At 40.3% G+C, this 27,789-nt stretch overlaps 1 protein-coding gene across 6 annotated transcripts in view; it reads right to left on the bottom strand.

Moving 5' to 3' along the window:
• Positions 1-27,789, bottom strand: part of ARHGAP6 (Rho GTPase activating protein 6) — a 312,873-nt gene that overhangs the window by 63,626 nt on the left and 221,458 nt on the right. The window contains exon 1 of one of the 6 annotated variants that reach the window (XM_015633343.3): positions 8,124-8,221. The exons of the other annotated variants lie outside the window; for them this stretch is intronic. The gene's annotated coding sequence lies outside the window, so the exon portion shown is untranslated. Of the gene's footprint in view, positions 1-8,123; positions 8,222-27,789 lie in introns of those variants that run through there. 6 annotated transcript variants of the gene reach the window in all.

The following is a 27,789-nucleotide window of genomic DNA, read 5'->3' as shown; positions in this document are numbered from 1 at the left end:
AACATAGGTTTTTATTATGTTAATGGAACACATGACTAATAAACTAAAATATTTTTGGAAAACCATGTGGTAGGTAGGGCCAATGAAATCTCCTAATCTTTAAAGGCTCAAGAAACATTTCCTTGAAAAATTCTGTTCCATTTTGCAAATATATATCACTTATATATCACTGTCTTCTATGAGTCAAAACACAGTATTTGAGAATTTAATCTATTCAAATACTCCTATGTTTTACAAAACACAAGATAAATTAAAGGCCTCATCTTCCTCCCAAAGCACTGCACAGTTATACAAACAGCCTGTAAATTATTGCAAAATCATCCAGGCTTGGGAGAGGTCCAGAAAAGTCAAGCTCCCTTGAAGAATGGGTGCTGGTGTAATTACATCTGCCTGAAGCTATTCTGCAGTCTGTGGGGCAACCAAAGGAGGAAAAGCACGGACACGAAGAATATTTTCTGTTTCTCCATATGAGAGGCAACATTTCACCAGCCTAATTCAACATCAGCCTGACCTAGGTGGAAGCTTACAAGGAGCAGAAGATCTTTAAGCAACAAGTCAGAATGACGTGTTTGTTTTCTGAAGTTCACACCTGTATGTGTTCAGACACAGTACAAAGGTTGCTCTCTATTATTTAGATTATAGGGCTGTAGGTCTGAATATGCTCTGCAAATGACTCCATCACCAAGCAGGAAAAAAAGGCAACACACAAACAGAAGAGTGTAAACAGAAGTACTGTTCTGGGACAAAGTGATCAGCCTGACAGGACATAAACTGATAACTGCACAGCTGTTTTCATTGAAGAATTTTATGAAACCATAACCTAGACTAAAAGCCTTCTCTGGTTTCTTCCACAAACCAGTCATGTATTTTTCCTCTCAAGTCTGCAACTTCAGCTGCATTTTCTCTCTGGCACTCCCATTACCATCTAACATCTTTCCTCCACTCAACCGAGCAGTTCACTTAGCAGTTACCAGGTAACTACCTAAAATAACAGATGACTCAGCAAAGATGATGATGACTGGGAAACTGCCCCTTTTGCCTCTGAAGAATCTGAATCTGTCCATTTTCCCTGTACTTTTTGTCCACAGTCATAAGCCCAATCGTAAGCACATTTTTAATAAGATGCAGACTGCAGCTTTTCTGATATTCTGTCAAGTATTTTCCTAATAGGTTGGATGTTTGGTAGCTCCAAAATAAACATTAAGTGGTACATCCTGACTTAAGTAACTCTGCACTTAAATTACTCTTAAGCATGTCTAAGCTATTCTTGTGTGGTTGTTCTCTTTCCCCGAAGCCTCCAACAGGAAATCTTGCTGATGTCTTTTAGAAAAACCTCATTCTTCTGTCTTTCATACGATACAGAAACTGGTTGAAAACTGCATGGAATGCTGAATGTAGATGCCAATCTATGAGCAGTGATAAACCTTGACTTCTGTGGAGTTTCAAGCCTTAATGAGTTATGTGGATGGTGCACAGGTTGGGAAATAAGAACCTTCACACATCACAATTTTATAAAAAAAGAATTTAATGCAAGATGGAGAGTACCATTTTTATATCTTATTGCTGTTGTAATGACTTTGGTCTGCACTCATTTAGGTGAACACCATTATCAGATTATTTGTCTACTTTTCAGTAGTTTTTTGCTCAAATCCATTTGAAACCACTAAGATCAAAACCAATTATGTCTACTTTTTTCTATCCCAGCAAGATTTAGCTATAGTGTTTTAGGTAGATGTCCACTGTTAAAGTACTCAGTGGTTTTGCACAAAGATTATATTGCAAACAGCATGGCAAACATAGCATTAGAATGTCTTGATTCTGTTTAATTACTTATTTAAGCTTCATGAAACCATGTATTAATGCCACTTTACAACCTTTTGCTTCCCCTGGTCTTTTATTTCAACTCTCTCTACAATTATTTCCAGACTCCTCAGGCATAAACTCTCACAATTTGGCTTTTGGTACAGGTAATCCCTCTTTCTTCATTTCCATGGTGTTACTGTTAGTAAGAACAAAAAACCAGTTCTGATGTAAAAGTCAGTGCCTTCAGTATAGCTACATACTCTGTCCTATTGAATCAATGTACAGAACACTGTTCCTGGACAGGATGAGAATGAAGGAGAAGGGGAAAACTAATTTAAGTAGCCTTTTAAGCATTACATGCAGTTAAGGACTGTTAGGTCACCAGTTAAGTCACCAATGTCCAGGACAGGGAAACTCCATTCCTAGTGCCATCCTAGATAACCACCTGCCAATTAACAAAGGGTTAGAAAGCAGTGGATGGTACAAGTGTGCTACAGGCCAACTCTCTGCCACCCTCATTTCAGATGCTCTTCCATAGCCAGCTCAGTACATTACAGGCAGCAGAGACTGGTTTCCAGCAGGAATAACAAACTACTGCAACCTAGGATGCTCTGGGATCACACAGCTGCTCCCAAGTGTCTGCTATTGCTGCAAAAGAATTCTGTCAGATGAATGAAATGCCACCCCAACAACCATACAAAGAAGCACAAGACTTGCTGTGTGACATCAAAGCATTCAGAGGAAGATATCTAAACATGGATGTACAAAGGATGGGGCCCCAACAATTAATCTTCATTAAGAAAGACTGACTTCACTGAGGTTGTTATCTAGGGTGACATCCTGTTCCCCTTGACGTCAGTGGCAAAATTATTAATATGATGTCTCTCTCCATTAGGAAGAAACTAAGTACAGTCCAGATGATTCTGTGTTAGTTTGAAGCCTTGCACTGAAGTTGCCTTATCTCACGCTATATTGTATTTAAGCCTAGTTTTGTCAGAAATATTTGTCAGACATTTTACAAAACACTGGTTGAGATATCAAAATTACTTAACGGCAATTAATATAACCACTACATTGCCAAAAAAAGAGACTTCCTCACATCCTTTCTGATTCCCAAGGCTGGAAATCCATGCATTCAGGACCAGTACTGCAAGACAACCCCTGTGGGAACACTGGAAAGCTGGTATTCCACTCAGGGAAGAGAGAATTCACACCCACAACAGAAATAGTTCATCTAGCAAGAAGGCATGAACCCATGCCCTGGTAAAGATACACTTTTCAAACTATTACAGGGTTGATTTCCATTTATCAGAGTAAAACCTAACTTTAGTCTAAGGATAAACAGAGAGCAGAACAATGAGCATGCTTTCACAGCAGTATTAAAATTGTTAAAATAAAAGGAAAATATTTCCGGATCAACCTTTCCAAGATTTCTAAATGCCTCAGGACATTATTTAATGTTTATAGTATTTAAAAAAATATTCTCTTACAAAAAGCTGATGTGTAATGGAGGTGTATTTGATTCATTTTCTGACATTAATAAACCTGAATGATGTACAAAGTTATTGCCCAGCAAAATATTCATCCCTAACATACAGACTCTGTACTGAAGTTTTTCAACAGATCCAGAAAATCAAGCTCCTGAAGTTAGAAAGCTCCCCTAAAATGCATCAAAATATATGGTCATATTTTTTGGATTTCTTACTTCAGCAGATATTGATATTTCTTAAGAGACATATCAGGAAGAACCGCAATTAAACTAGAAGAGGCCAAATACCTTTTCAGAGGTGTCAAAACAGAGACAGAACACCTTAAAAAGCCCAGATCCAACTTCAGAATTACAGCTGAAATTTTGTTCACATATTCTCAACATAAACAGATATTTGAGTATTTTCATGTGTAAGAGAGAATTAGGCCATATTGCAATACTCTAAATTTTGATGCAGGTTAAGGGTAACGAGCAGTGCTGTCACGACTATGACTGCATGAAGTAACAAGCTGAAAAACTAGAGTAATTAGAAAATACTGTACTGAGAGTACAGTAACAAGCTACAGAAGTTTCATCAATCTCAACACAAAAGATCTGGGATAGCCTGGCTTCACTAAGAGAATTATTTTCCTTTCTGTTGGTTCATTTACTCATTTCAAGAGGCTGGTGCCATGTTTTTCCAAGTGTTAAAACTTGCTCCTGCTTCTTTGGGAATAACATGAACTCTGCAAACTAATGGCAGCTGAACCAAAATCCAATACAATAGGTGCACAAGTGTTATTTTTAGTGGTAAAGCTGCCTTAAAAATAGACCTCACTGCAGTTCCTGTGAGCAACACCTATGTGCTCCCAACAGTCCTCGGTGTTCAGCTGCCTGTGAAGGTAGACAAAGAACCACAGCTTATGATACACTGAAGACTGGCACATACTCTGAGCTTTCCTGTGCCACAGATTATGGAAAAGGGGGACTCTGTCCTGAGCACAACTCTTGCTCAGTACTGCAGGTTACAGTAATTTGTTCATTCCCTGAGTGCCATCTATTCAAGCTATGTCCTTACTAAATGTAAAGCTTCCAATGAGATTATGGTTATTGAAATAGTGCTCTTTCTCCTAAGCCTAATGAGATTAATGTTAAGCAAACAAAATGGTAAGGCTGAAACTACATGTGAACTGTGTTTAAACAATCTGAATGAAAAAAATATAATTATATGTCCTATCTGGATATATGATCCTGAAGCAGTACAAAATATCCTGGTGAAACAATGAGGATCTCTGCCTGAACAGCACAAAAGCCAACCTTTTCTGCAGCCAATCACAAGTATCAGTCTGACCACAGCCAATGCTTTGAACAATTAGGAGTGGCATCTATTTGTATTATGTTCCATATAAAAGAAAAAACTGCAATGTTTTAGAAGGAAGGAAATTACCTTCGATTTAAAAGAGAGAATGCATGTGAAAGAGAACACACTGTAATTTCCAAGCCTGCAAAAATTGTATCTGCCTAAGTATTGTACACAAAGCTAAAAATATGTATTTGAGTACTTTAGTTTACTTCCTGTATTTTGAGCTTTTAAGACTCATGCAGATTACATGATCTGACAAGGACACTGTCAGAACCTCATAATGAAGTTAAAATCAAATAATTATATAATTCAAAGAACTAAGATCTGACTAACAGTAGAGTCTTTAATTCAATACAAACCCCTACTCTTACTGTTTCAAGTGGTTCATACCAGTCTTTTCTATAAACTTGCACAACTAACAGAAAGAAAAATGAGGTCTGTTGCACAGAGGAAAACAGTCATGCAACTACCTACATACCAGATCTGGCTGGAAAACAATTCTAGGGCATTATTTTCTTCTTTTAGGGGAGACTGAGGCTGGGTGTGATTTATTTGATAGGAACAAATTGCAAGACATCTCTAAATACTTACATTTGGAGAGTAAAGTGACAGCTCTCAGTTACTCAGCTAAAACACTAAGTCTGTACTACCTGACCTGGAGCAAAAGTTTGAACCAGACTTTTACACAATCACAAAATCATTTAGGTTGGAAAATCTCTCTGAGATCCTAATGTCCAGCCTTTGACTGGACACCACCACACAAACTAAACCACAAGCACTGTGTGCCACATTGTCATTTACTGAACAACTCCAGGGACAGTGACTCCACTGCCTCCCTGGGCAGCACATTTCAATGCTTAATAAATCTTCCAGTGAAGAAATTATTCAGAATGTCCAACCTGAACCTGCCAGAGTGCAACTTGAGGGTATGTCCTCTCCTACTGCTGGTTGCAGAGAGCAGTAAGACTCCCCTTGACCTTCCTCTTTCTCCAGGCTAAACAACCCCACCTCCTGCAGCCACTCCTCACAGTGCTCCAGCCCCTTCCTCAGCTCCACTGCTCTCCTCTGGACATACTCCAGCACCTCAGTGTGTTTCTTGTGGTGAGAGGTCCAGAACTGGACATATGACTTGGGGTGTGACCTCACCAGTGCCCAGGACAGGGTAAAAGCACTTCTCTTGACCTACTAGCCACACTATTTCTGATACAGGCCAGGACACCACCGGTCTTCTTGGCACCCTGTGCACTGCTGGCTCATGCTCAGCCACTGGTAACCAGCACCCTGAGGTCCTCCTCCACTGGGCCACTTTCCAGCCACTCTTCCCCCAGACTGGAGAGATGCATGGGGGGATTGCTGTGGCCAAAGTGCAGGACCCAGCACTTGGTCTTACTGAACTCTCCTGTTGCTGGGCTTGGCCCATGGATCCAGGTTTACCCCATCCCAGACAACTGCCCTACTCAGGAGCCATTGTCTACTCCAGTATCTACCCCCCTACTATGCTGAACCTCAGCAGAGATTGCCAGCCCCCTCCAGAGCCATCTGCAAACTCATTACTCTGATTACCCTCAGAGCTGACCTGGACATCTCTAACAGTGACCACCCACCAACTGTACTGTGGCCATGTGTGCTTCCTCATGCACATTCTCTTCTTCATAAACTGGCTGACATAAAGGCTGAAAAAAGGTTGTAGGAGCCATTTTCTTTTTTTAAGGAAGTTTTCTTTGAGTCATGAGTTTTTATCACCAGACAGCAGTGCTGCAGTGTAAGTGACACAGGAGTTCTAGAAGGCAGGGACAAGCACATTTCAAACATGCAACAAGGAAGCAATTAGCCATTACAGAATAGGCGTTTTCACTTCTTTTGCTACATAATCACTCTACAATTCAGTTTTTTCACTCTCACACCATGTCCACGTCTGCAAACACTACCCTGTGCTACACACTGATGTCATGCAGCTCGGGACAAATCTGCAGCACTGAGTGAGTTACAATGTTCTGCAAATCTACTCCAGTTTATTGGGACTGCATTTCTTGCTTTGTTTGTTGGGGTTTTTATAAGATCTGGGATATCAAATTCCACCCACACCAGCAGCTGTTTTGCTGATTCTCTTTCCTAAAGACCCCACAAAGCCAATTATCTATGGAAAAGTTCAGAAAATATATGAAGTCCAATAACAAGGAAAAATATTGTGAGTACAAAGAGGCAGCTTTGCACTCCTTAACATTATGAATACTTTTCATCTATGCAATTATTTTTCCTTTTCTTTCTATGCAATGAAGCACAATGTGATTCCTGTGCAGGACATTACATTAGGCTAATGCAAAGCACTATTTTGGCATTTCTTACAAAAAATTACTGTGTGCACACATGACTCTGCTGATTTACCATTAAGTTCAATAACAAACAGAGTTTAAATATTATTTTTAAGAAACCAACTATACTGAAACTGTACAAACAGCTATGAATGGATATATAGCTATGAGTCAGACTGATGGATCTCTGTACATACCTGGAAAAATCACTAAGGAGCACCTTGAAGCTCACCTCTGTCTATTAACATGGAGACTTGTTAAAAATGTGACTTCTAAAGTAATACATGTAAAATGGATCCACACAAATAAAAACACTGTGCTGCAACATCAGTTTTAAGGAAAAATGTGTATTTTCTAAACTGCCCCTCCAACTTGAAGGACCCCAAGTTCAAACTGTGCCCACCAGACATTCAGTCACTTCTTTCTTTGTTTTTAAACAGCACATTTACTTTGGACAGAAAAGGGGGAAAATAGCCATAAAGTTCCCACTGTTATGAAAAACAGAAACAATTGCTAGAGTTACAAGCTCCTCACAGACTGAGCCAGATGATGAACAGCTCTGAGTCTCTACTTTCTCCTATGCAGTTAACTCAAATTTAAAAAATGCAACAGTAACACTACCATGGCCATAAAACCTGATGCTTACAGAAACTGTTATTTGCCAAAAGGAACCTTTGCAGCAGCAGCTGTCATGCCATCAGCGTTCAAAACCCCTTTACCTTCAGCTTATTTTGCTCACAGCTGCCTGGGTTACGTGCCCTTCATACACAGAGCATACAAAAAACTATAAACATGTCACCACAGACTCCACAGCAAACCACCTGAATAAGCCACTCAAACACAAATCAGCCTAATTATACAGTTTGGTTTCCAAATGTTAATATCACTTCTCATTCCATAGTTCCATTACTCTCAATCTTTAATGAAAACATGAAACTGGTCTGAAAACAAGTACTATTTGAGGGCTCTCAGTTTGCTGATGGATTTCCAGAGCCTGGTGGGTGCTTGGTAGTGCCAGCTTTTTTCCCCACTGAATCAAAGATGTTCACTTCTCTTCAAGCCCACCTAAAGCCCAAAAACATTAAACTCGATGTCACCATGTACACCACATTCAGACAATGTTCTCCATCACACTTACCTCTATCCCATGACATACAAGATTATTCGGTTTCCTTACCCATTAACTGAGCTCTCTTTTGTCTTCAGTGTTCTTTAGTATTTGATCAAACCAGGCTTGAATTAAGGATGCAGATCCAGACATGCTGTATCATAAAATAAATTAAGAATAACGCTGTTGACCTGCCGCTGCGTAATAAGCAGCTGAGAGTGAGCCCAGCTGGAGCAGCTGCGACTCCCAGGACACCTTTTGCTGCCAGATGTCATGAATCTTAAAGAGGAAAAATTATCTTTTCCTTTCTCTGCTTTGAAGCAAGCTGAGAGTCTGGCTCAAGGAAAAACTCAGTCACACAGACAAGTTGTAACTGGGTTCCCTGCTCCTTACTCCAGAAATGTGCTGAGATAGTGCAAGGAGCTGTGAGGAAGGGCCAGATCTCCTCCCAAAAATCCTTCAACCTGGGGATGTGCAAGCTCAGAACCAACTGCAACTGCCCCAGCTCTCTCTCTATCAGGAGCAGCAGAGCACTGCACACAGCTGCCAGGCACCTTAGAGCACAGCAGGGAGCTCTCAGCAGCTTCTGCCTGACCTTTTCGTACAGAGCTTTGTAAAACACCTTTGAAAACTTACTCAGGCAGGACAGCTATATTTGTAACATAATTTTGACAACAACAACACAGAGACTGAGAATTTTACTCAGTCTGCTAGGGGAAAAAAATCTTTGATAAAGGCGCTGCTTCATAAATAATGTCTGTCACGTCCACAGTCCCCATACAGAATGCTGTCATCTATAGTGCGTGGGCAGAGAGCGTAGGAAATTTGTGAGAAACAAACAGTGAATCACCAATTATTCTGATGGCAGCTCTGCCCTGTGTGGCTTTTCACCAAGTCATTCTTCAGAGTGACAAGTTTGTTTGTCGGCTGGCACGGCCTAGCGCTTCATCAGATTGCACACAGAGCCACAGGCTGGAGTTCATGGCAGAGGCAAGAGAGATCATGTAGCATAACTTTTTGGAATTGTTTTTTCCTCCAAATATTTGCCCAGATGTTTTGTCCACCTCTAAATCAGCAGGCTGAAGAGCTGCCCACCAGCCAGGGTATGAAAGCCCCAGCTCAGAAACTCAGTCACTCCTGGGTTGACATCTTGGCCATTAGCCTGGTTCCTGATAGCACCAAACTTGGACATCAGCTGTCCCTAATTCTGGAGTCTCATGGAAGCCGAGGGAAATCAATGCAGGGGCCTCAGCATTTCAGTGCCTCTTAGATCTGATGTCAAATCCTCAAATTATGCAGCTCCTCACCTCCATTTCCAGCCTTTTTCCACACTGCTGCCCAGGGCTGAGAGGTGCCAAGACCAGCTGGTGTGCTGCACATTAGGCATCAAACCACACAAGATTTCCAAGGCAAAAAAGCTGTCTTATCTGCAGAGAGAGCTGAATAACCTCAGCAAAGCACTGTCACTGTCGAGATGCTGCAGCCAAAGAGCAGTGTCCTGATAGTCCTCTCATAAATATGCTATACATATGTAGTCCTTGCAATCTTTCCTCAAAAATAGGTTTCTTTAGACCACATATTGTGCCAATATTCTTTGAGTTTCCTTAACGAGCAAAACTCTGCTATTTATGTAACTGGAAATGGGGTTTTGCTCCTTCTTGAGCCTGGCCCACTCAAACCATGAGATGAAGAAACTCCCATTTCCAGCTCTGCACAGCAGCTGCCCTGCAAACAAAGAATCTAAAATTCACCAACCTTTCTTGGTGGTCTGCATAAAGATAAAACTTAATGTCTGTGAAGTACTGAGATATCCTGTCCCTCTTTTACTTCTGAGTTCCAGAGATGGTTTTTTTTTCCCTTTATCTTAGATCTTAAAAAAGTGAAACAATATTGGAACCATAGGTACAAATTCATATTTATTGGAAATAGAGGTTGACAGAGTTTCCTTCTTAGAAACTGAATTCTGTTTTGAACCTGGATTCTTCAGGTTATTCACTATACACTAGAAGTACTTTGCAAAAAAAATCCAGGGTGTTTTGGGGCACACTGTCTACACTGTATAGTTGAAGTTATTTGTGTACAATTTCTATTAGCTACCAGCACATCTAGGGAGTTATTTTTCCCATTTCAAACTACTTTTTTCAGTAATGCTTTATATTTAAAAACAGGCTATCAGAATTAAATGTTATAACACAAAATGTTCACAGCTTATATGGAGAGGTTATATAAAATATACCCTATCAGCAACAAACTGGAAAAAAAATAATATTTGTTTTGTTATTTGGATTAATTTTTTTCCCAGAGCACTCAAAAATATTAATCTTAAAATTTTGCATTGAGCTTGGCATAAACTCTAACGGAAAAATTACATGCTTCTGAGATTGTAACTTTGTCATTCACTGAAAAGGAGTATGGGACTTTTAGTTTGTTTCTTAACTGCAAAATTTCAAGGACTCACTCACACTCTGGAGAGGTGCAGGATTAAGAGAACCAAATTAGGAGGCATTGGGAATTCCTCTGGCTGACCTCTTGTTACACCAATGACCAATTGGTCACTGCAGAATAGCTTCTAGGAGACACAGCAGAGATATTGTGAATAAAATCATACTGGATCTTTGCATTTCCATGAAAAGTAATGGAAAAGTAATTGACTAGTTTAGGCTTTCCTGTATTCTTTTTTGAACTCTACCACGGAGCCTGAGAGATAGACTGAGCATCCACAGTAAAACAATGTTACATGCACTAGGTTCAGATGAAACAGCTCACTCAAAAATAGAAATAAATAAGAGAAGTACAACAACCTCTATTAAATTTACACTTCATATGATCCTAAGACCTGTGAAAATAGAGAAGTGGTTGCAAGTTGCACATGCAAAAAAGGCACTTTAATTATATCTCTGCTGTCTGGTCCAGTAGCCACAACATACCCATCTGCTCCAGACACTCTCTGCCTGTGCCTCACAATCTCTAAAAAGCAGAAAGCAAATAAAAACCAATTAAATATATTTAACTTGGGGGTTTTTATCTCTTGCTTCTAAGTGTTATCCATCACCCAGAAACTGATGACTCCGAAAGAGATGATGTAAGTACTCTGACAAGTTATATTAGACTCTAATAAAAGCACATACATTGAGACAGATGAAGAGAGAACATGCAGCATCATTCCTCTTTCCAGAAAAGGAAAACATCATAAGGAGCTGCAGAGACTGAATGACTGATGGAGAATAGAAAAGCCATCCTGGAGGAACCAAAGCTGGGTTTGCGCTGACATGCTGCTGCTATTGCTGTAATTTCCAAGAAGAGTATGCTCTATATTTTCTCAAAGACTTTTAAAAGCAGTCAGACATTCTGAGTCATTGCAATATCCTGAAAACGCCACTTTACAGCTTTGTTTTTATAAAACCACAGTGCAGATTTTATTTCTAGCGCAGCTCCATATCCAGGTGTGACAAGCAGCATTAGGTACAGCCCATACCTCACCAGTCCTTGAAGCACAAGGACAAACTCCCACCTTTGGAGGTGTTCTGACCTGCAGAAACCAGGGCACAGAGAGAACTATGGACTTTACTGATATTTTGGAAAATGCTGCACTAGGCTTTAAAAAAGAGGGTGCAGGAAGAGTCTTGTCCAGACCTCAGAGGGAGCTGCATGGCCAGGGAGAAGCTCGCAGCAGCTCCCCAAATGTGCCACCACAGCTCCAAGTCCTGTTTCAGAAACCAAGCTCAAGGAGACAGGCCTTACTCCCAAAGCATTTGAAAAGACACGTCTCCATCCACAGTCTCCAAAGGAAAGACTAATATAAACAAACCCAAAGGCCAACTGAAAACCTATTTTTAGATAAATTAAGAGCACAAAAGCTTTCCAATGTCCTCTCCTTACCCCTTCTTCTATTTCTTGTCTTCCCCTCCCCTTATTCCCTGTATGGCCAAGGGGCTGTCTTGTTGACTGTCAGTGCTCTTTGCTCCTATTTAAAATTTTTAATGGCAATCTAGCAAGCATCCCCAATCCAATTATTTTAATATGTCTGCGTTAAGTAGTCACAACAGCTCCTCTTACCAACATTATTATTACTGCAATTAAAATATACATTAGTCAACTCAAAGATCCACATAAGCCTCTTTGAATTTTACCTTTTGTTATTGATTGAGCAAAGTGTTTAGTGAAAAGAGGAGGAACCAAGAGTGTGGACTTTAAGAGCCAGCATGAAGCTCTTGCAGGAAGAAGGCAAGCAGACACAGGAAGTCAAAGAGTTTTCACTGCAGTATCCTTGTAAAACCAACAACTGCCTGCCAGGTTGAGCTTCCTGCTGGATCCCACGCGGTTTCTGTACAAAGAACTCCCCATCCCACAGACATGTAACAGCACTGCATACTGCTTTTAAACTTTTATCAAACTCTGCTCACATCAAAATATCACAGCACTTCAGCTTACTATCAAAGAATTCCAGTAACATATGGGAGAGCAGATTAATTTTGAGGTGTACAGGGTCTAAGGAGTTCTTCTCTGCATTATGCCCTTTAATGAACTAAATAAGATTATTTGATATAGCTCATTAATAATCACAAAGAATACTCAAGGGAAACTCAATCCAAAAGCCTGCATTTTGAAATAAGAGGGATTATATACTAAAGTATCATTGCAATACGCTTCTAACAGGCTGTGGATGAGTTTTAGTTGATCGTCTTAGACACACTCTTTGTTCTCCAGATCCCCTGGGATCTCCTACAGGAACTACTGCACTAGGGGGTGGAAATCTGCCTCATACCAACCTCCTTCAGAAGTTACACTCACTTTAATATAATTACACATAGGTACTCACGAAAGTGTCCAGCTCTTCAGAGAAGTCACCCTGCCTCAGCTGTAGTATGACAATTTTCAATAGCTGAAGTTGTTGCTATTTGTTCAGAAACAGAGGACGACAGAAAAAAATGGATATAAATAAAACTCTTTAAGAGCCTTTACTCAGGTCTGAAGAATTCAACAGCTGCATCCCATTCAAAAAACAGAACAGAATAAATATACTCAGCTACAAGAATGACTTTCCAGGGGCCAAGATGAAAATCAGTACATTTCTAAAAGAAGACATTGATTTTAAAGGCATTTGCAACACTTGCACATTTTGTGGCATTTTTACAAGTTAAAATATCTTTGTGGTATCTGGTATTGGCTTTAAAGCTTTATCTCCAGGAGGTATGTGAAAGTCTAGGCACATCTCATTGTATGTATTTACATAAGGAATACATAAAACTCCAGCTGTTGCAGAGAGAAGCCTGCAGGTGTACTCTGTGCTTTTGGAAAGTGACAACCTTAGGACACTGGATACAAGAGAAGTTTCAGTAAAGATGGGTACAGCTAGTCAATAATGCTTCCAGCCGGAAACTGAGGGAATAATAAAAATGGAGCATTTGTTCAATGGATAACTTTGTGTTTATAATTCCACAGAAGGCTACTTCCCTTACACTTCTCTGTTCAAATCACCTACTGAATAAACATTAAACGTGCTTTTCCTCTCTTTTTACACAGCATATGTTACCTGTGTTATTACTATTATTATTATTATTATTATCCATAAATAATTCATTACAGAGTAAACAGGATTATCCTTCATAAATTCCTTAGACTTTGTGAAATTTCACCCCTTCCATTTAACAGAGAAATGAAAGCCAATAATAACAAAAGTGCGGGCTAATTATGGATATTTCAAATGCTGACACATCAGCTGTGGAGCAGACCAGACCTGCAGTGGGACTGCATTCAAAATACCACCATCTCTAACTAGACATTCTCAGCACCACTTCCAACCTGCAGTGAGAAACAGGAACTTTTGGGGAAGCAATTAATTTTGTTTGGCTCACAGAGATAAGGGCAAAGCTCCAGAAATGCCTTTTCCCCCATTTCCTCCCGTGCAGGGAATGAGTGCAAGGTGGCCAGCACAGAGGTGTATGTCTACACTGTGGCTAAACAGCAAACATGTAGTGAACGAATTTAATTCCTCCACTAAATACCCATTACCATTAAATACCCATTAAATAGCCATTTTCCCTGGCTGCTGAGCACCACTAAGTCTCCTCCAAGCTCTGACCTGTGCTAGTAAGGCTGCAGACACATGAAGTTTCTTCTCAGTGTCCAACTCCACAACTGTTTGATAAAACGTGGGGTTTTGTCGCAAACTTGCTAACAAGTTTCCCAAGGCTGAGCATTCCTTCAGCCCCAGACCCTCCCACAGTTCTCTGAAAGAAGTGGCTTGGGCAGATCAGACTGCCACCACCTTCAAGTTCACTGACCCATCCTAACAGAGCCCAAACCATGCTACCCAGAGAGCTGCAGACCTTGCAGTGTTCATTAAACACCTCAGGGGTATGGTTCATGTCATGCCCAACAGTGAAAATGTCAGCTGCAGATAAACCTGCCATTGCTTAGCTTGTTGTCTGCTGTAATTCCCTGAAGTGCAATTGCCATTTATAGCCATGGTGCTGGGTGGAGCATCCCTGGGAAGAAGGAGATCACAGGCTGCATTCTTCAGCTGCTGCAAGAGGTCTTTTCCCCGAGGAGCTGGGCATGTGCTGTGCTATTACAGAACAAAACAGACGGTCACAGTTTTCAATTATAACTACTACTGGCTTTCAACTAATTTGGTGCCAACCTCTAAAAGAATGGTTTCCAGAAGCACAAAATTTCACCCTGAAAATTGCCCCAATGAGTTCTGTTACTAAGGATGTGACCTCCCACAAAAATGAACAGTAGTACAGAGAATAAAATACCAGATGAAACAATAATATACTCATCACAAGTTCTGATGCACTGTGGCTATGTAACTAACAGCAAGTACTAAAAACCAATATAAATCAATGATCCTTTAAGCTCCTTGCCTTTTACTGTCTTCACTCAAAAAACCACCCATAGCCTTCAACAGGAAAAAAGTCAAAGCTCTTTGCAGTGCATTAGGGACTTGGCTATTGCTAGTCTGTCCTATACAGGAGGCATTCAGGTTACACTGGACTGCAGAGAGTAGCAGAGAGAAGTGCAAAGAGCAGAGAATCCACATATTGCAATGACACTGTTAATACTGTCCTCCTCCCTCATCTTTTCCAAAGGGCTAAAACTGCCCTCTATCTGAAAGCAAATCAGAAAACAATAGCACAAATTCCATCCATAGTTCACACTTCCAAGAAGACTCTTTAAAAGAAAATAATCTCCTAAATTGCTTTCCAAAAAAACCTCAATTTTTCTGTGAGTTAATAAGTACAAAAGAATTTTCTCAAATTTACTGATGATGGGAAAGAGCACTGCAGTTAGAACGTTGTTTTCTTGTAGAGAACTGAAATAACATTTTTTTCCAGATTTCCACAGAGATGTTCAGTGGAAAAATGCCCAGTATCTTAAAACATTTCTCTCTGGAAATTAATTTCACTCTTTCCTTCCCATACAGTCTTTTATGAGTGTGCAGAAAATCACACAATAAAACAATATACAGCCTTTGAAAACACATTGAAATATTAATTTCTGATATCTGAAATGTCGAGCTGTGAGTTTTTATACAGTATTCCAAATCAATAAAGATTTTCTACCAGCCTAAAAAGTTTCCAGTTGTTTCTTTAAATAGTTTCTCCTACCCTTGCACCTGAACAGAATCAAGTTCTCTTTGGGTCAGGTTTTTTATACAAATAGGTCCATAAAAAAGAGAAGTGAACTCCTTCATCAAAACCTTAAACTCTAGAGTAAGAGACCAAGATGCCAACTATTAAAGCATGACTGCACATCTCAGGTTCTCATTTATTTTCAATTAGTCTGATAATTACAGAAGTAATTCTAAGAATCATCCATCATCCTGATGAAGACACTTTTGCAAAATGTGCCTACTTGTTGTTTCACTGTAACATGGGTGAGAGGGTAAGAATAATTTCAGACGTGCAAGATGAACAGTTTTTTTAAACCTCAGATTACCCAGACAAAAACTCTCAGAAAATTATGAGAGGAACAGGGCATGAGATGGTAGAATGAAGAGGGAAGAGTCACTGACCCAGTTCATTTTGACCTCAGCTGGAAAAGAGAGCAGGGACACATTCCAGAAGAGGTAATAATTTCAATCATAGCACCTCACACAACCAGACTGAGTTTGTCTCTCCCTTTGCAATAGGAACTGATAGGTGATAAGTGTTACTGAGCCAGGCAGACATCCCACCACCTTGCTGCTGTCCCTGCATGATTCAAGAGGCTCCTGCCCAGGGGAGAGCTGACAGAGGTAGGGCTGCAGCCACAGCTGTCCTTCCCCTAAAAGCTCAGTGTCCATGTCCTATCCCCTAAAAGCACTCATAAAAGCACTCACCTCCACCATGGGGACTCAGCCATGAGCAGGGGGAAGGTCCTGAAGCCACACAGGCAATCTCAGCTGGCACCACTTTAGGTTTCTAACCGTGTTGCCTTAAGTTTTAGCTTTCGTATTTTTCATATTCTGTGTTGCCTAGGTGTAGTTTTGAGCTTCATATTTAGTGAGCTCTCTTCACAGAGTAGGTAGACAAAACAATTCCTTTTCCAGCTTGATACCAAGGACAACTGTTACACGTTTCAGGCCCAAAAGCATAAACAATGGTGGACTGAAGAGAGAAAATAAGAGGGATGGGACTTCATAACCCGAAACAGTGATTGGACAATTAATCCTCATATGCAGATGGACCAAAACTTATAAAAATGTGAGACCTCATGACCAGCTGTCCATTTTGTGACCATTTAGATCCATCTTGGGTGTAGCCCTGGGCAGGCTCTTGTACTGCCCACGGTGTATCCTTTAAGGCCTTTCAATAAATACCTAATTTATTCTTAGCTCTGTCTAGTCTGTGTTCTATAGGTCAGCCTTCTCACGGCATCAGTTCACCCATTTTTCTTCAATGTTTTTCTCTAGTCCTACTGCTCTGTGGTAACTACTCCCTCTCCTGCCTTTCAGCCCTGCAGGACTACCACAAAAGGAAAACAACTGCTGCACAATACAAAGGCAAATGACAAACTAAGCAGCTTTTAACATCACAAAAGAATACAGCAATAAATCAGAGGGATGAGGAGGGAAAAAGACTGTCATTTATCTTCTGCTTAATACCCCCCCTGTATTACAGCACATGCAGTATTTTAGAAGCAGTATGATTTTAAAGATAATTACCCCTTGTAAACTGTATCCCCTTTTCACCCACCTGTGATGAATTATCTGAGGCAACTCTAGAGAATGGCAATCCAAGCTGCATCCCACTGGACAGGCTGAACCCCAAGGGATGGCTCTGTCCTGCTCCCTAACCCTTCTGTCACCAAATAGCATAGTCTCTCACAGACAACTACTCTGCTGTATAATGAAGCCGTGGGCTGGCCATACAGACTCATTCTAGACAGCATCCAACATCCAGGATTGCCTTTGCAATGCCTAAAATGAAAAATAATTACATATTTAAAAAATGTATTTGCCCTTATTAAAACATGATGCACAAAAAGCATTTGAATGTCTATTGATCTGTGTACCTACAGCTGCTTAGATTTATATTATGGTGGTATAAAATCAGAAAATGCTTGAAATAAATACAGAACTTTTTTTTCTTAACAAAATGCTTGAAAGAGCATTTTGTAGTACACTGCTGTTGAAGAAAACATTATTAATCAGGATGTTACCTCATGTTTTTATTTGAGTATATTGTTTCATAATTTAGGATCCATATTTTAAATGTAAAAAAATATACTGAATGTTTGTACCCACTGACCTTACAACCAGATTTGTTCATTCCAGTTTGAATTAATAAGGCTACTAAATCACATTTGTCCTCATGTAAACAGTAACAGTCTGCTGCTTCACTCTTGGTCACATTACACACTTTCTCAGAGACTTTTTTTTATATGAAAGGCATTTTCTGTATAAAGACATACCTTCCAGATAGATGATAAACTCCAAACTGCAGACATTTACCTTGCCAATAGCACTGTGTTGCTAATGCCAAGGATGGAGAATTTATTGGCTCTGCTGACAGCCACCATGGATTTTGAAACTCCACAAGCCAAGAAATATTCATCTAAGCCATCATGTGGGTTTTGTGCTGTGCTAGACCTAGACCTGTTTTCTAAATCTTGGACTCTGCCTCACCAGTAAAACAACCCCAGGGAAACCAGTGCAAAACACAGATACAGCTGGAACCCTGCAGAAGCTGTAAGGATTCAACATAAAATGTGGAAGCAGATATGTGTGTGTCTGCATTACAGATATGGGTCTGCGTGCATCACCAGTTGAAGAGAAAAATACTTTACATTTAGAACAATTCATTGACAAAGTAGTGATAACAGAATGAGAACACTCACAGTTGTTCCAGGTTAAAGAAGCAGGGGGAAAAAAAAAAAGGCTATTCCAAGGAGGGAAGACCTTATATCTTTCTCCTGTGTCCCTGATTTCCCATCCAGGCTGAATTACTGTATGCCTCTAGGTGTGCTTAGGCAGCCTACAAAATTCTCACTGTGCCTTGCTAATGCACTAACAAACACATCTGAAACAACAAAAACCCCACCTACTGAAACTTGTAATATGCTGTAACAAGTTTTAATTTGCTGTATATATATAACAAGTTTCCATACAAAGGTACCAGCAGGGCCTGAGCATAAAGACAGAGATGCAGATTACAGCTTACATGGTCCTTTATAAGATTTTTTTCCAGTGGGTTAAGAGGTAACCTCATCTTCTTTATTCTACTGTGACAGTGAATATTCCTGCCTCTTATGTTTGTATGGCATCATGCTCTGAAAATTCTGGAGGTTTCTAAGTGCTGGTAGAGACAGACCCCACTGTTGAAGAAGTGGGCTTTAATCACAGGGTTGTCACTGCTGTGCCAACCCTGACTGGAGAGCAGGCACAGCTTCATGTACATCAATGACAAAAGCTTATATTTTATAAATAGTCATCAGAAAGCATGGGACCCTCAGGGCTGTCCCTACACTTAGAGGAATACAGCAATTATTACCTGTGTTAGCACTGCTAACTTGGAGCTATGGAAAGACACAACCTGCTAGCTCCTAAAGAGGATCAAAAAAGAATGTATTTGCAAAGTGTTTTTCAAAAAGCACATGTGTGGCTGGCTGCCTTAGCTCTACCATCTCCTAAGCTTCAGCAGCCCTGTGATGTTCCCAATATCATGGCTTACCACTGCTCATACAGACAGTAAACCAAAAGGTTCTCTCACTCAGGGCTGTGTTGTACTGCTGGAGAAAACCACAAACCCATAACTGAAGATTGAAATGTATATTCACAAACTACATGTGTTTGTGCTCATGCAGTGACCCAGCTGGCAGGGAACAGCCTTAATCCATGCTATAAAACTGCCTCCCCCTGCAGAGTGGCCATGTCCAAATGGTCTGTCAAAAATACCTCCTGGCCTACGCTTGCTCTGTGCACTGATGGCGCAGATGATCAAGTCCCAGCACCAGAGAAAGCTCTCTGACAATCTCTGTGTAGCCATGGCCCAAAAAAGCAGAGCAGGAGAGAGGCAGGCATGTCATTGAGGTATCTCTAAGAAAGTCATTAATGCTCTGCAATCAAGTGAGAAGACTTGAAGCAAGGTGGCAAGACCAAAGCAAGGTGGCATAGAGAGAGAAACATCTTCTTGGCTTAATTCTGCTTCATGGCTGTACTTAGAGCCGCGCTGCCTATTGCATCACCTTCAGCATGCACACAAAAAAGAGAAAGAGGTTCTGGCCTGTGACTGAGCAGGTCAATTCTTCCAACCTACAGAAAAGAAGTAACACTACATTTTATGGTTTATTTTTGCTGCCCAAGCTTTGTGAAATACGGCAAGAGTGAACTTGTGTGTACGCTCTACAGTTCTAACTTCCAACAAAAAAATAACCTACATTTCTCCTTAATATCAGTGCTATACAGTAATTAACATTTTACCCACATCAGGACATCTTTCCAAGGTACTCTCAGTCCTACTGATATGGTCATACTACTCTTAAACTGGCTCCAAGATTCACCCAGCCTTCAGCTAGGTTACGGTCAAATGCCAGAAGACCCGAGGTATCCCAAGGCAGTGATCCCAAGGGTGATTCATACAACTGATACCATTCAATGCTGTTTTCTTACAAAGCAGGCACTGGGACTGCTTCTCCGAAATGACACAGGAAGTTGTACACTCCAGCTAACAAAGCTGAAGCTACCAGTACTATTTACAGACAGTAGCAAGTACTTCTTTTACCTACGTGCCAGCACACACCAGTCAGTGGAATTGCATGTCCAAGCACTTACGCACAAGACGACTTGTTTTTTTTCTATGACAGCCAAATCAGTAAATCTCTGAAAATACAAAGGAAACTTCTCCTTTGGCCACTCTGTTGTATTTGACTTGCTGTTGGCAGTCTTTTAGCTCTGCAAGAGCATGGTTACAGTGCGGTCCTCACTGCACATTTTAAACCAGAACTGTCAGCTCAGTATATTTTTCTATCTTCACTCCTGCACAGTTTTCCTGATTCCAGAACAAAAACAAACCAAAAACCCCATGAAGGACTTGTTCTGTCACAAGGGGTTCCCTGATGGCTGCAGTATCCCACTAAGAGGAGATTCCACTGTTTCAAAGTCCCTCTCTCCTGGTTCTTCTGGGACAAGAGAACAGTTTAACATTTTCCTCAACTTTTGAAAGGCAAATGAAAAAATAGGAGACCTATAATTACCAAATATATTTTTCCTACCTTAAGGTTAAGAAAGAGCTGCTGCAGCCTATTTAATCTTTTTCCTTTAGCCCAGAGAAAACTACCTTTCCAAAGGAAAGGAGCTATTCCCCTCACTCGCTGGCAGAAGGGGATCCCATTACTCCCTGAAAAGCAATAGCAGAAGGGATATTCTCATCTCCACAATAAACACTTAACAGGCTCTGTGTAAGTTGTGCAGAGCAGGAAGCTGAGGCTGCATAAGGATTTTCGATAGAGGTTGATTGCACCAGCAGAAAAGGTATTTGTCATTTTCTGTTCAGTTAATACTGAGCATTTTATGCCAGCTAATGACTATACAATCAAACCACTGTTCAATTCCTTCTCCTACTTAATGCAAAACATTAACATTACCTTCTAATTAAAGAATTCTCACAGGATATGAAAATTTTATGCCACAGAAAATATTTGGGTTGTTTTACACTACTACTGCATTTTAATTTTTGTTGTGTGAAAAAACATCTGATCTTCTGTACCTTACTCAGCATTTCTGCAATGTTCTTCATTACTGAGACTTAAATAATAAATAAATAACATAAATATATAAATAATAACATTGAAAGCTTGAATTTTATAATAATTTTTTAAAAATTACTTTAAAATTTAGTGTATTAGCCTAACTTTCATCACCATGAAAATCCTGAATATTTTTGTCCTGAAACTTCACATCAGGACATCAGAAACACTATGTCTGGCTCACAAAATACTTATCTAAATACCTAAGAAGCCAGGAGCTTTATACATAAAAACTGAAATTTTGTTTCCTTAAATTATTTCTGAATATTATCAAACCACAGACTTAAGCTTATTTTCATGAACTGATGTAGCACTACTAGCACAGAACATGACCTAAATTGGCTTATTGCAAGAAGAGCAAAATACCTTACTTCTCTTCAACTCCCAGCTGTGACAATGTGAATGATGGATGACCTCAAAGCCTTATTTGTAAAGGCATGAAGTCATTAAGTGCTGGGAAATGGAAAGCCCTTCAGAGTGTGATCCAAATGCAGACATTCTCCCCTCCACTCTTCCTCTCCCTATAGAGCCTCCCTGTAGGGAGCTCTGTGTGCTCACTCTCTGGGTAAGGCATGGGTGACAGTCCTGTGACTGCTTAAAACTACATGCAAATAGATACAAATCCTCTTCCTCCTCCAATACTGAATCTTTAAGCTGCAAAATCTTTTTGTTGGAAACCTATTATTTCTTAAAACTATGAGAATGGGACAAATTCCTGCTGTGGAAATATCAGCTCCACCCAGATTCTTAGCCCTGCTCATAGCAGCACATTGAAGGCGTGACCTTCTTAACTTTGATGCACACTTCTGAGTAGAGGTCACTTCAGCTAATACTTTTAGCAAGACAAATGCACCACACCATTATAATAACAAACGCTATGAGAATTTGGCACATAATGCTATGATCTGTGAGCTAAGTTCCATTATGATAGATAATAGAGCCAGGAAAAGGAGAAAAAAATATTAACTCTAGAGATGGAGTGGTCAAGGCAGCTCTTAAGTAAATGTTTTTATCAGGTTTTTTTTAAAGTCTTCTGTGAGGTTTCTAAAGAAAAAAAAGCCTAAACCCAACCCTCAGAAAATCTTGAGAGCAAAAACCCAACACAGCAAGAAGAGATCATGCACAGCTCCCAAATATTTTTGCAGATTCTCCATTTGCTAAAGCTTATTGTTGTTTTTTTAAGGCTATGACTGCTCCCACATTCCTGTCTCAGAATCTACTAAAGCTGTGCTGTTGGCAAGTATTACTACATTACTTTTAAATGACATTTAGTCCTTTTGCTCTTGGTACTCATGAACAGGGCTTCAAAATTAAAGGGAACTGCCCTCAGAGATTGCAAAAAACAATGAAGACCAAAACCAAAAAAAGTCTGAACATTTGCATTCTGTCTTAAGATAAACTCCAAAGTCCAATTTTATCACCAGTTTGCTGTTCTCACTAAATACTTAATGAATGGAGTTTCCAAACTGACTACAGAAAATCTGTCCTTGATATCTACAGATTGTTTATTTTAATTCAGATGCTAATATATGACCACTGTTTTCTTCCGAGAATAACAAGCAAAGCAGAATTTTTTTCCCCCTCTTGTTACAGATACTAAAATTTGAGAAAGACAAAGGGATGAATGTTGACAACTTGCTTGGTGCAACATACTCCAGGGAGTAACAGTCACATTGTGCCTACAACAGCAATTCAGCATTCTTCAGCTTCACAGCAAGTACTCCTCCTACTTTCAGATGCAACATCAACCACACTTACACAGAACTATAAAGTGAAAATTCCAAATGGAAGAATAAAGCTGGTCTGTTCACAAAGCACTCTGCCTGGAATTTAGCAGACCTCTTGGGAATGAAGGCCTTGTCTGCTCAGCGAGTGCCGCTGGCTGGGGAAGGTGGAAGCCCTGGTGCTGAGAGCTGTCGTGGTGCAGGGAATCAGATCAAGGACCCTTTCAAACCCCCGGGGCTCCTCACGGCAGTGAGTGCCAATGGCCGGTTCAGCAGTGGCCAGGGAGATGGAGGAGAGCCACAGCACAGCAGTACACACACACACATACACACGTGCCCTGGAGGTGTAGGGGAGACACCCAGCTTGGTCTCACAGGGAGCACATGGCATTTACCAGCCCTGTGCCATCACTGCTTTCAGAAGACTCCCAAACTTCACATGAACAGCACACAGTAAAGATTAGTCCTGCAAAAGCAAACTCGATCTCCTGATACCTGGAATGGCAAGACATAACAGAACTGGCAGCCATTCCAGGCCAAAGGGCAAGATTTCTTTCCCAAATTCCTGCAATCTTTTTAATCTTTCCACAGAAATGATGCAGAGATAGCAACATTGTTTTGACTGCAAATGCTTCATGTAAAAATAAGCTCCTAACGACTTCAGACCAAAGGCAAATTGGCCAGTCAACAAAACATTTAAGTACATGCTTAGTTTGAGAAGTTTTGCTATCTATTGTATGCAATTATTCTCTTGGATCACAGATGCAGGCTGGGTTTTGTAAGGCTGAGCTATTTTGCAAATCATCTCACTTATCCTGCCATCCTTTGACCTAAAGAGGTGCTCACTGTGCTGACTATAGCGAGGTACAAGACAATTGCCTTATATGTTTAACTGGCAGATGAGAGAGCTCATGCTTGAAAAATCCTACCCTTAGTGGCAGACCAGTAACTCAGTGAGACAAATTCATCACAGCCACATTCGTTACATGAACTCAAAGACTGCCAGCAAGACCCAGGCCAAAAGCTATTTTACTTCAGAGTCATTTTACTTCGTAACACCAAGGTAAACAAAATGCATCTTACAGTTTCCTTTCCTAGCTACCACCATCCAACTCAACCTTGTTTTATCAATTTCAGCTACAGTGTAAAATATTTCAATCCTTTGGACACACTTGTTCACTTTAAAATGGCTGGCAGCAGGAAGACAGGATTCCTTGAGTTACATCAGTGTCAAACAGCTTCCAGTGATACCAAAGCAGAGCACAGCGAAGTGAACCCAACTCACTAGATCTTCAGACAGAGACAATCCATTTTAAAACAAGTTTGGAAGATGAAAACACACCAACTGTAAGGAATATTGTCAAGTGTCAGTCCTGGTTTCTCAGCCCAGAAATTTTTTGGAACATGGAAGTTTACACAGTAAATTTAATTCTGAGTTTGCTGTATTTTATGGCAAAGGAATTTGCCTAAAAATAGGAGATGTTCATACATTTATATTCAGGCAATTCCATATTCATAAAAGTCCCTCATATCCTTTAAATGAAAGCGAAAAAATGCTAACAATCTTGTCCAGTTTTAGGGAGCTTTTTTTTTTTGCCTTTACCTAATCAGAAAGTTCAGAAGTGTTGAGTATTTGGAAAAGGTTATCTGCGTAAGAGAAAACTTGATCATTACATAAGGAAAAGAAAACTGAAGATTTGGAAACTATGATATCTGGAGTTTTTTTCCTGCTTTAGTGTTTTAGCTAGTACAAAAATATTTCCCATTCCTCTAAGACCAGATGGCTTTAAGTTTTAGCCTTGCAGACTGCAGCAGGGAAGTTGAATCAGAACTGGAAACACAGGGTTTTCATTCTCATTAAATGGTAACAGTTTAAAAATTTAGTTTTAGTTCATGAGACCCATAACAAAACATTCAAAATATGTTAAACAGGAGGCTGTGCTCTCTTGGGGAAAAAGACAAAAAAAAGTTTACCACAAAGTTCCATCTGCCCTTTCACCTGGCAAATTCAGGATTTCTCAAACGTTATGACATTGGCCCAGTGTCTCCATGTAGGCAACTCTCAACTGGAAATTCCTGGCTTCCAGATTCACCTGAAAAGAAATTCTAGTAGACCATGTCAATTTAAGATCTGCATCTCTGAATTGCCAGAAATAAATCAAACTTTATAGGTTTTGTCACACCGAGACCTTTTTTTCACAGAATTATTTTACTTAAATTGTTCTGTCTTCTTACAGTGCTGCTCAGCTCCAAAGGACACTGAAAACCTTCCTAGAAAATGATGCCATGCTAGGTGTTACACAACTGACTCAGAGCATAGCAGAACGATCATCACAATGCTTGGCTTTGCCATCTGTTCTCAGGGAGGAAGGAAGCAAGTTCCTTGTTCAGGCCTTGTTCCTTGCCTTGCTCAGACAAGGAAAAATGCTAAGCTAACATACCTATGGATTACATTGAATCCTTTTCCTCACTGGATGAAGGAATAATTCTTTGGCAGGTAGTAACACCTTTAAAATGCTAGCAGAGCCTGGTGAGACCTGAAGTGACATTTCAATTTCTACTGATTTTGTCTGTTTACATGAAATCTCCATCACAGGCTGACTGGCATTCACCGACTGCCTGTGAATCTGTATATGGAGGCCTATTGCTCCTGCACTAGTGCTTACATTTGTTACACAAAAACACAAATGCTAAACATTTAAAAGTGCTGTGTCAAGACACCTGAAAAATTAAACACCTAAATACCCTAATGGGTTAGAAGAATGCAGAAGAAGCTCCTTTCCTGTATGCTCCATAGCTTGAATCCAAACACAAGGGAACACAATGTATGAAGCCGTATGCTACATGGACAGATATGACACTATACTGTGAAGTTCAGACTCTTTCCCCTGAAACACTTCACAAGAATAAGCATCTGGCATGTTTCTTCTGTTATCATAGAATCATAAACTGGTTTGGGTTGGAAGGAACCTTAAAGATCATCTATTTCCAACCCAAGGGCAGGAATACCTTCCACTTGACCAGATTGCCACACCCAACCTGGCTGTGAACATTTTCAGGGATGGGACATCCACAGCTTCTCTGAGCAAGCGTTTCAGAGCCTCACCACCCTTAAAGGATTTCTAATACCTAATTTCCAATATCTAATTTAAACCCACTCTCTTTCAGTTTAAAGCCATTACCCTTTGTCTTGTCACTATTATGCTTCTATTTTATCTTCCTGCCAATTGAGGAAGACAGTATATTAACAAAATAGTAAGATCTCCCTTTTGGAGAATATAATGGTGTTCTTTTGTGCTTTGAAAAGATGCAGGCCACCAAATCAGTCAAAATGTGGTCAAAGACCTTCTATTATATGGTCTAGACAACACTACAGGCACTATCCTCCAGAGTCAATACCTGCCACCAGAGTACCTGTGCTAAATTTACAGCAAGAACACAATCCGAGTCTTTCTTCGGCTCTGTGTTCATTCAGTGGCTACAATTCAATAGCTGCTGGCTGTGCTGCCAACCAACACCCAGAGATGCAGAGCCTACCACCTCTCCAACACAGACTCAGCATGGCCCTCCAGCAGCAGCTGATGGAAACCTCCGGCTGCATCATTTCCCCAGCAGCACGGCAGCAGCCCAGCCTGCCAACCCAGCACAGCAGCACCTGGGTGAGCAACCAAACTGCCCGAGCAGCCTCAGCATCCTAAAAATCCAGCCGAGCCACGTGGGCCCAGCTTGCAGGGGAATCTCACCTGCCAAGTATGCCATGAACCCAACCATCCTGTCTGCATCTGGAGCCACAGTAGTCCACCAAAAAGAAAAAGCAAGAAGCTGCAATAAAAAATCTTCTCCCTCAAACCCGCCTCCCCTAAGCCAGAGAGTGTGTTAGTTAAATCACTGGATCAGTATCTGTGCAGTCACACTCTTGTCAGGTTGGGATTGGTTTATATCAGTTTAGCTTCTGCCAGATTGGGGCAAAAGATAAAATTTTAAACCAATTTGTAATTTAGCCAGATATCTGATGTGACAGTCATCTCTCTCTGTGGAGCTGTGATATCAATACAGCCTTGAGTCTCTCCTGTCAATACTCATTAATTCCCATGGAATTTCAGAGGAAGAAATGTGTATTAACAAACCATGCAATGCTGTACAAAGGGACGACTACTCTTTGCAGGACCTTCATCCTACAGGAAAATATAAACATAAATATCACAGCCTTTGCAACAGATAGAGTTAATAACATGTCCTGTTATGTTTAAAAGAAACAAGGTATGCAATATAGTACATGCTGACTAAGTGATTCAGAAGGCATGAAGATTATAGGAGGTTGTTACAACAGTGCAACAAGCTTACACAATTTTTAGCTCACTGCTTTTCTCTCCATTTCATGCTTTAAGCTCACTAATGCTTTTACTCATGAAAAGGCCAAAGAATTTCATTCTTTCAGTATCTTTGAACTCATTTCTTATCACCACTGGAAAAGAGACAAAACACAAACCCCATCACCATTGCACCAGAGCTCTCTGTAAGGCTGGTTTTAATTTCATTTTTTCCTTCTCTTTCAGGATTAAAGATCAGGAAACCAGAAAAAAAGAAATCTGAAGCATTTCAGGCATTTTCACTTGCTTTCAGAAATCAATCCATCTCCTGTAGTCAGCACTGCATAACTCCATTAACCCTCCTCCTCAGGGAGCACTCTAACTAAAAAAATAAAGTGTGTAAAAAGAAGAGAATAAAAATACTTCCAGAAAAAGCAAACAAACAAATAAACAAAAAACCCAAACCAAG

The sequence above is a fragment of the Parus major genome, chromosome 1 (genome assembly GCF_001522545.3).
Source record: "Parus major isolate Abel chromosome 1, Parus_major1.1, whole genome shotgun sequence".
NCBI classification, from domain to species: domain Eukaryota; kingdom Metazoa; phylum Chordata; class Aves; order Passeriformes; family Paridae; genus Parus; species Parus major.
This window is presented reverse-complemented; position numbering and strand designations above follow the sequence as displayed.